Source organism: Astatotilapia calliptera, chromosome 8 (genome assembly GCF_964374335.1).
Source record: "Astatotilapia calliptera chromosome 8, fAstCal68.1, whole genome shotgun sequence".
Taxonomy (NCBI): domain Eukaryota; kingdom Metazoa; phylum Chordata; class Actinopteri; order Cichliformes; family Cichlidae; genus Astatotilapia; species Astatotilapia calliptera.
The window spans coordinates 30,795,282-30,805,234 of record NC_137429.1 but is presented as its reverse complement, the minus strand read 5'-3'; the positions used below and the strand labels follow the sequence as shown (position 1 = coordinate 30,805,234).

General features: G+C 37.7%; 2 long non-coding RNA genes across 3 annotated transcripts; one reads left to right on the top strand and one right to left on the bottom strand.

Moving 5' to 3' along the window:
• Positions 1 to 3,058: 3,058 nt before the first annotated feature.
• On the bottom strand, positions 3,059 to 5,357 carry LOC113024844 (uncharacterized). Its single transcript, XR_003272716.2, has 3 exons — positions 5,251 to 5,357; positions 4,064 to 4,156; positions 3,059 to 3,924 (listed from the first exon to the last, which is right to left on the bottom strand). It is a non-coding gene; the product is annotated as an uncharacterized LOC113024844 (long non-coding RNA).
• Positions 5,358 to 6,264: 907 nt separating this feature from the next.
• On the top strand, positions 6,265 to 9,358 carry LOC145430505 (uncharacterized). Of its 2 annotated transcripts, XR_013911084.1 has the most exons (5): positions 6,266 to 6,312; positions 6,434 to 7,043; positions 7,402 to 7,554; positions 7,921 to 8,011; positions 8,606 to 9,358. It is a non-coding gene; the product is annotated as an uncharacterized LOC145430505 (long non-coding RNA). The 2 variants fall into 2 exon arrangements; XR_013911083.1 differs by having other exon boundaries at positions 6,265 to 7,043.
• Positions 9,359 to 9,953: the final 595 nt, after the last annotated feature.

Below are 9,953 nucleotides of genomic sequence, written 5' to 3'. Positions count from 1 at the left end.
GAGTAACGCTGGACTAACTCTGACAGCGTCTCTGTCTGAATGCTTCATGCAGACAGCTGTGTGGAGCGTCGGACTGGATTCGTGCCTGTAAAGGGGAGGTAGGTTGTAAACAGTATGAAAAAAGCTTGTGTCAAACTGGTTCCTCTTGTTGATTGGTGGAGATACTGGCATGGACATGGAAGACCTGAATTGGTAATTCCTTTGTCCAGTAATACTGGAAGTGACGTAGGCGACTGCAGGGACTGGGTGACGTCTCTTTACTGTAGCTCTGTGACGATGACCTGATTTTACGTTTAGACTAATACCAGCACTTATCCATACCTCTGACTGTGCATTTTGTATGTGTGTGTGGCAGGCCGTAGTCCTTCTTTATATTTTAATAAAGTTTCTTTTAACAGGTGTGATGTTAGATTTAACTCTGCACTATAAAGCGTTAATATGCTTATTAATTTAATCAAATCAGTTATCAGTGTAATGCAAACTGGTCCTCACAGATCAACATGCACACACATGCAGAAAGATTCAAGATTCAAGATTCGTTATTTGTCACGTGCATGGTTATATAGGTAGGGAACACACAGTGAAACGTGACCTGATACGCTCCTCGACTGTGCAAAGAAAAAAGAGACAGACAGAACTTTATATACAGTGAATGAGTATATACAAGGAGGGCATTATGTGCAGCAAGTGGGTGAGCTATGCACATTATACTGTATAAATAGAAATCACATCAAATCAAATGAGAAATGAGAACAAGGGGGTGTAGCAGTGAGAGCTGATCCATGGGTGAATATCATGGTGATACATGTAAGTAGTGATGTTGGCAGTGATGCTGCAGGCTGTGCGATGTGGGAAACACAGACACAGACACAGAACTAAACGGAGGCATGTACAGTGTTCATTATTCATGGTGTGGCCCTCCGTGCCTTTATTTGCATGTATATGATTTATACAGAGCATGGATGGAAATCACCACGGTGTGTTTGTGCATTGCTATGTGTTAATGCAGAGAGTTTTCATGTGGGGTGAATGATACCAAGACCGTGTTCTCCTTTTTACACTTTAATTTTTGTGTTTTACATTCCGCTTATTAAAGGAAATTAATTCTGTGATGAACATGTGCTTCATGCAATCACCATTTTTCAGATCTGTTAAAATCATTCAGCCTTTAGGCCAAACTGAGGGAATCAAGCAGCAGTTCTTGTAGAGAGCCCGGCCCCAGTAGCTCAGTTTGTTGGAGTTATTCATCCACTTGCCTGTCAGTCTGCTCATTGTCTAACAGTCCAACTCCAACACTTCTCTACACAATGTGCAACACAGGACAAAACACAACTATGTGATGCTAACGATGAGATATTAGCCTGACAGATAAACACCTGCTGACTCCACTTTAACCCCTGACTGCACACACATCACCCTCTACAGTGTATATATACTTACATTAATATTTCCATCTACTGATGTTATTTTATTGTTGTGTTAAGTTCAGTTAGCTTTGACAAAAATAGAATCAAAGAGCTACTTTTACTTTTTTACTCTGAGTACATTTCTGAGCCAGTACTTTTTGGCTTATACTCGAGTAAAGAAGTTGAATTAGCACTTCAGCTTTTACTGGAGTGTTTTCTAACAGTAGTATTTGTACTTCTGCACTCTTGCCGACTCTGGTGATGATAAAGCTGAAGTGCAGCAGGTAGCACATGATGAGCAGCCAGGCTGCAGCCTCCAGCTCCACCTGTTCATGTTTCTGTGGTGATGGCTTTGAAGTGTTTGCGTTGTGTTCAGACCCAAGACAAAGCTCACATTGGTGTCGTCTGTATAACTACTTTTTTGAGTAACGACACTGATCCCAACAAAGAGAGGAAACGCCTCCAACATTTGACGGCACAGCAGTTCATTTGCATGAATATAGTTTCTTTGACATGTTATGTGATGGCAGTGCCTCTCAAAGCGGCGCCAGTGAGAATCAGTAAGTGATATTGATAATCACTGATCACAGAGGTTTCACAGAAGCACATTTTCTTCCCGACAAAGCAGCTCTTTCATTGTCAGTGCCTGGCTTCATTTACCAGCTAGCAGCTCTCCCCCTGTAAAATTTTATTTGTTGCTTTGCAGCAGCAGAGCTTTGGCTAAATTCAATGAGAAGGCGCACAAACACTCAATCTTCCACACTTCTGTCATCCAGGAGCTATCAGTGTGACGTCAGTTAGGACAAATGGGATGAGAAGGCATCATTTATAATCAAAAAAATAATCACACAACACTCAGCCCCAGGGTAAACTGTGCCACGTTCATGCTGCCCCCCTCCCTGTACAAGGTGGCACTTACATCTGGGAGCTATCAGGTGCTAATTAGCAGCTAATCAATGTTTAATTAAAATAGGGCTGTTAATTAAAATGACTCGTGGAGAGGATGGAGTCTTTTCCTCTCCTTTTGACACCTCAGGTGTTATGTGTGCCTGCTCCAGGGGAACATGGGCCCACACTGTAACTTTGGTAACTTTTGAGAGTTTCCAAAGCCACTCAAAGCAAAGTGAATTAAAACTCTCACATCACGTTGACAAGTGAGACACAGTGAAGCCTGCACTCTAAGAAATAAAATGTTGCATTTACTCCACCCAGTTATGTCAACCGATTCCACATAACTGGGTTAGTGAAATATAAAATGTATGATACACTTAATTTGAACAACAAATTTTAAGTACATCTGTCAAGCTTTGGCTAATTAAATGCAAATCACAAGAATGGTGTTGTATTAACTAAATATCATAATGTTGATCTAACTAACATGTTGACTTAAATTGACAACACTAAATAAAATCTACTCAACCAAAACAAGCCCTACTTACTCTATAAAATAAGATGTTGCATTTACTCCACCCAGTTATGTCAACCGGTTCCACACAACTGGGTTAGTGAAATCTAAAATGTATGACACATTTAATTTGAACAACAAATTTTAAGTACATCTGATAAATTGACTAACCCTAAATGAGCTCTACTGAAACTATAGGATTAAATTACTTACTCTATTTAAAGTAAATTGAATAAATCAAACACAATTTTATTCAGTTAACCCAACTTTAATAACACTTGGTGTAAAATGTGCTGAAGCAAACTTTGAGCTGTTCAAAATTCTAGATCAATGCCTTTTTCCTAAACAAAAATATCTTCACATATATGCAAGTGCATATTAAGTACAGGAAGACATAATGCAGAATGTTAAAATCAAGTTATTAAAACTGGAAAGTGTTGTGATTCCAACATTTTTAACATTAACATGACTTAATTTAAACTTGCTTCGGGTACAATGGAAAACTCACAATACAGTCCTATAAACAACAAGTAGAAATGACTTTAGTGGCATTTTTGTCCATATTTAAAAAACCTTTTTTTTCCCCAAAACTTAAAATGAAGTCCAAACTTAGGAGCAGTCTTGTTCAATGTAGCTGGATGGTGGTAAAAGTTCAACATGAACAAAGCATGCCAAAAAGTATGAGGCCTTGCAGAAGTTCTTGCGGAATTCAAACTGAACAGTTTATAAAGTGCAAGGAGATGGGTTTGAGAATCTTGTAATCAGTTCAGTGTCCTCTTTAGTTCAGTGCAGGCTGTTTCACTCAAGCAGTTTGTTTTTCAGAACTTGCACATTCATGGATAGGTTGTTCCCATCCAACTCCATCAGCACCTTCTGAAGAAATTCAAATATGTATTTCAGGTGCTTTGGGTACCTCAGATTTAGACTGTAGATTAGTCCAAGCAGGAGGGCACACCCCTTTGCCACATCACTAAGAGCTTTCAGCACAGTGTATCCTTCTATGATGAAACCAATGTCCTCAGGTGTATCTGCAGAGTCTGCTCCTTCATGTCTGACAACACTGACTCCTAAAGTCAGCTGCTCCGTTTCTCTTCTTGCACTAAGATCCACATCCTTAAAATGAAAACAAAGGGGGGAAAAAGTTACTTGCATATAGATACATATGAACAAATGAGCCCACCTTCAATTTACTATCCCAAATTAAAAAAACCAAACAAACAAACAAACTGATCTTTCCCCTTTTCTAACTTACCAAGAATTCCTTGAACAGGTCATCTGGCTTTTTATTTAAGTAGACACAGATAGTTTTTAGGACGCATTCCCGTCGAACATCAATGCTGATATTCTGGTGGAGATAAGAACTCAATGTGAGACAAGATTTTGGTTCTTTTCCACCTCTTCCCAAACCAAAGTCAAAAATATTAACAGATGAGTGATTAGCGATGAGTAATTAAACAATGTTTGACAACTCACATTAGTGACATTCAGTGAGGTTAATGATTGGTTAGGCACTGATTCTTCTGAGTCAGATCAACAAATATATGAACACAAAACTAGAAGCTTTTCATTTTTGACAATACATGAAAGCTTTCACTTTTGCTTTAATCAATTCAATCAATCAATTCTGTTCAACAATATAATTATTAATTGTACCCCTAAAAATGTTAAAATGAAATAGAAGATTAGAACTCGGCAATATGGATTCAAAATCCTATCACAATATTTTCTGGTATTTATTACGATAACAAGAGTTACAATAAAAGATAACAGTAACCACAATCACATCTGAGCCACTTTTGTTGCATCTACTGACAGACAGAACTAGCTGACCAACATAAAATGAAGGGGGAACACACAAATTGTCACTTTGATAATCAATGGAACTGATACAAGGAGTTAAATGCATTACATATAGCTGTATTACACATAATGCTGCATTTTAATGACACAAGATAAATGCATGTCTTACACTTTAATCACTGATATTAACACTAAACCAGATATCAACACGGGGTAGAATTCCTTCAAACAATGTAGCAACTTATTTGATGCATGTTTCTAAAATACACTATACATATATTTCATTCTTCAAACGGATCGGATCGCTGGCGCTCCTGGTGCTCATTACTGACACCAGGGAGCATGCGCGGTAGATGTTGGGAGTAATTTTAAAGCTGCAGTTCTTAGTAGGCAAGTTGCAGCTTAACATGAATCGTAAAACATTTTGGGAAATTACACCGAAGTGGGCCCAATAATATTTGTTAAATGCCTGACTAATAACACCTGTGAGAGGCATACAAGCTAGAATGCTAAAAATAAAAAATTACCAGACATCATTTGTTTTAAAATAAAACATACAGAAGTACTCCCGAAAATGTCGGATGTTTATCATTTAGTACACATTAACCAAATATGTCATCCTTAAATGGTTGTACTTACCAAATAATCCTCAAATGGCAATGGATTTTATCCAGGCTTCTGAGCATGATGCAAGTTTCGGTTGAAAATGGCAGTTGTTCAAACTTCCACACTGCACATGTGCAAACTGAGAAGTACGGAGAGCCTGTTAGGACAATCCTCTTCAAATTAAAGTGCTGTTCATTTTAAATGAACTTTTTACGTTGAATTTAATGTACTGCATTTTGTTGTATTGAAATATTGTGTTATTAATTAAAATCAAAACAATATCCTTGTGTTTAGAGTTAAAAATCAATTGTGACATTAATTTTAACATAAAACGTTTACATAATGCTAGCAACATCAATGTATCATTTCTTAGAGTGTGTGTTGTTGTAAACCCTGAAGCATCATTGCCTTCTGTTGTAGTCGCTGGGAGAGAAGATCTGAGACTTCGTTCTAGCTGTGATGCACGAGCGCTGTGATGAAGCAGGAGCCAGACGTGAGGTGAAGTGAGCGGGTGTTCAACGTCACTGTGTGACAACATATTCTAAACAACCTCACGGTGGACATGTTGTCCCCTGGGTGCAGTTAGTCCATACTTGGCTTTTTGACTTGTTTTTTGTGGCTTTGATTAAATCCCAGCCTCTACTGTCTTGTTTCCAGTAAATAAACGAGTTTCAGCGTGAGTAGCCAGCAGCACCGAGGACGATCCTTCAAAATGAGCTATTTTTATCTGCTGCCTCTTCTGGGAGTAAATGAAGTTTGGCAAGAGAGGGATGTTTTAAAAATTCACATGGACAGAGCAGTGGGTGAGCGTCTGTTAGGAGCTCGGGGGATGCTGTCATTCACTGGCCAAAAAGCTGCACAGGACTCAAAACAAAAAAACAAAGAATAAAAATATGAGTTTGAAGTGATGAACACTGAAGAGGAAAAGTGCTCAAACTGAGAGGAAGGCTGAGGAGAAAGAAGGGGATGAGGAAAGAAAGAAAACGACAGCCAGTCACAACAATCACAGCTTTTTCTGCTAGTTAGTGTAGATAAGGCACAGTTCATGTTTCATCTCACACTGAAAAAAAGGGACTGGCCATCTCTTGGATTTATGTAAGCATCTTGCATGCATTTAACACAATTGCCTCATGTTTTAAAGTTAAATGTAACTATATAGTGTAAAAACTACATGATATGCAGAAAGGGTGTATTAAATTGTTCATATCATGTTCAGGTGAAGTAAGTCAATAAGATAGCAACGTTAAATCTCGTGAAACCACGCGTGATTTCATCTCGCGGGCTTTGGATCGTGGTTTAAAAAAGGCATCCATCTCAGTCAAGTCGAGCAGCCAACTCTACGTTTTTGGTATGTCTTGATTTTTTGAATTCATTTTTACCATATTTCAGCCAAATGTAGTTAAACGTCTAGAGTGTCGCCATGTAACATGCTAAAAAAGAGCCGTTAGCTTATTTGCTGTTTTATCTGTTATCAAAGAATTGGCGCTTTTTCATTTGAATTTGTCTTTGGCACAAGAGCCGTAATATCACATTAAACCTAATTACGAGGCACTCATAACATAATTTGGTTTTCTGTGTGAATAGATTTGTCAACTGACTCTTCAGTTACATTGTGTATTTACTGCACCGTGGTGTTAGTGAGATTTTGGACATTGAACAGCTTTAGCTAATATCATCAGCGGCATTATGCTAGCTTACATCCCTACCCCTCCTGCCCTCACCTGCTGTCCTTTTGTTTTTGTTTTTTTTGCTGCACATTGAGAGATGACCTCTATTCTGCATTTCACCAGGAGTCAGCTGATGGATTGTGGGTTCAAGGTGTTATGGTAAGAAAGTATATTCTATTTTCGTTTCTGTAACTTAATTATAATAGGTTTTTTATAATTATTAGGTGCATGCATACTCACCCTATTAATACAACTGAGAGATCCAAAATCTGCCATAGGTTTAACTTATACCTGTATGTATTGCCAGAAAGGTGATTACTGGACTCGCATTAATGCACACTTGAACTGAAATGAGGTTGTAACTTGTGGGTTGTTGGGTTGCAAATCAGAAACAAACATCTTTGGATTTTTTTTAATCCCATAAGATCTGGAAACACAGTTTTTATTCAACAAAACATTACTGATTAACCAAGCACAGTGCCTGCTGTTATTTCAAAATAATTTTATGTCATTTCAGATAAAATGCAGCATTCCAGTGCATCCCAACCATGCCTTTACAGTCAAGGTTTCTGACGGAGCTGAGTTTTTCTCTGACAGTCTGCTGAAAGTGTTTGCAAAGTGATCAGGGGAACAGGGCACAAAGCTAAAGGATGTAGCTGCCATAATGACAGTAAGAACTTTAAAATTCTTTAACTACAAAGTGTATATGTATTGCATTAGGTCAGTAAAAGATTTTTATGCTACATCCATTGAAACAGTCAACTATTACCTGTGAGTACTGATTCCACCGAAAGGATGCCATAATTTTCGTCATGCATTTACTGGCCCACTGAGAAAAAATTATCTTTTTTTAAAAATAAATGTTCTGGAAACTATATATCCATAAAGTTGATGTCAAACAGGAACTTTTGATATTGCTTTGTAGATGCTGGTGTTGCATGTTGACTGGTTTAAAAAGTCAAGAGTTTTTGTCTGGGATCATTTTCTTCTGTGCTACTGAAAAGTTCACAAATCTCTGTTTTCTTTGTTATAATAGTCAAGGATGACATTAATGCTCGGAGTCCCTCATCAAAGTGCTCCGCATCTGTGTGAAAGACAATTGCAACATCTTGGTGCAGGAGTTCATGGTGAGTGTTTTATGAGTAGATTGTGGCTTTGCAACATTTAAAAATGCATTTAGTTATCCACTTGATCCTCATTGGACTGGTTAGGACCAGTAGTCCTCTTTAATAATTTGAAGTTCACATGAGGCCTGGTAGTGAACTCGGCCGCCGGCCCTTGAGGCCCCATCCCCACCCCTGTATTAGGGGTCACATCAGTGTGAAAAAACTTTAAATTTGTCATTCTAATGAACAAAGGAAAATCCCACCAATATTTATATTAGCTTTTGTTTGAAAAAATGACCAACTGACCAACAGCTAACCAAATTGTGGGGCTGAAAGTCTAAATTCTAACATCTTCTGAGTGACATAACCTGGATTTCTGATGGGCTGGTGTCTTTCTAACAAAAGCTAATGTAAAGCATTTGAAATTATTATGTTTTTCACCCTCTCTTAGAAACTCTGTTAGACCATGAATGGCAGCATGGCAGGCCACTCTTTGGCTATAGCTATTTACTATGTTGCTTGCATTGGTTTAAATTACTCTAACATTAGAACTGGTAGATTCAAAAGAGATGAGTTTAAAAAGGAATCTTAAAGAAATGTTTTGTGTTTAACCAGGACTTGACTGAGGCCACTGCACAGATTGAGAAAACCACAATGAACATCTGTCTCCAGAGGATGCGGCAGGCAATGACTTTTCTGATGTTGTTCTTCAAGATCTGGATAACGTGACCTTTGCAGTAGCCATGCTGTTTGGACCTTTTTTATTCCTTCAATATGAGTTACCCATCACAACTCTGCTACACTTTTGAGGTGATTCAATGGGTGGTAATGGAGTTGGATGCAACTCAGCTCTCAAGAAAAGCTCACAACTAAGACAAAACTGCTCCTGCAACGAAGCTCACTGTTATGCATGTGAGGTGACCAGCTCTAGGTGAGAGGACATTTCAATCTCACACTTGTTCTGCTGCATTTTTGAAGCTCAATTCCAGGAACAGATCGCAGGGTTCATTTTTATATACTCTGCAACTGCCATGAGGACGAGCCGTTTTTTTGTTGTTGTTTGTTTTTCCTTTTGCTCTGTACAAGTTCTGTTTGTCTGTTTGGCAGCATTTTTAAATTTCTCTTTGTATTTTTTCTTTCTTTTACTAGTGAAGAGATGTAGCGTGAACAGTTATACAGTCTAAATATCCCATATGGGTCGTGTGAAATGGTATTTTCAGTTTCATTCAGTTGAAGTAAAGAACGTTGAATATTTCTAAGTGTGCTGTTTTGAACCAAGATGTCACAGTATGATCAGTGCTGTAATTTTTGACAGTCACTGTATCAATGTTATTTTTGCGTCTCTTGAATAAAGGTTTTGACCTGCAAGTGCTAATTTCTTTAGTTATTGGGGTAAAATGGGTAGTGTTAATAGGAAGGTGTTTGCCAATTCAGTAACCTAATTTAATGTTAATGGAAACTAACATTACCTCAAATTGTTTAGTTATAATTGTTGTTTAACTGAATCTTGATGTCAGAGGCCTTAAATAGAATGTTTTGTATTGTTCTTTCCCAACATTTTTCAAAAGAAACAGTCCAATTTCTTTTCTGTGATTGATTCCAGAGAACACGGAAGAACTGACATTATTTAACTGTTGATTTATATAGATTCAGTAGAGGAGTAATGTCAGTTTAATTCTTTACCTACTGCAGTGAAATTAGACATGTTGTTTTGAAAGGTTACTGGTGGATGCCAGCAACCATCTTGGAAGAGAACAATACAATCTGTTATAAGGCCTCCATTTGAAAATTGTGTATTTGATACTAGAATATAATAGCAAAATGTAATTTGAAGATAACATGTAGTATTTAAGTGACCAAGTAGTATTGGGTAAAAGTTATTGAATCGTGTTGGGATAACGTGAGAAAATTGTGAAGGATTAAAATATTCCAAGAGCTCAAATTACTTCATCAAAACATGTTT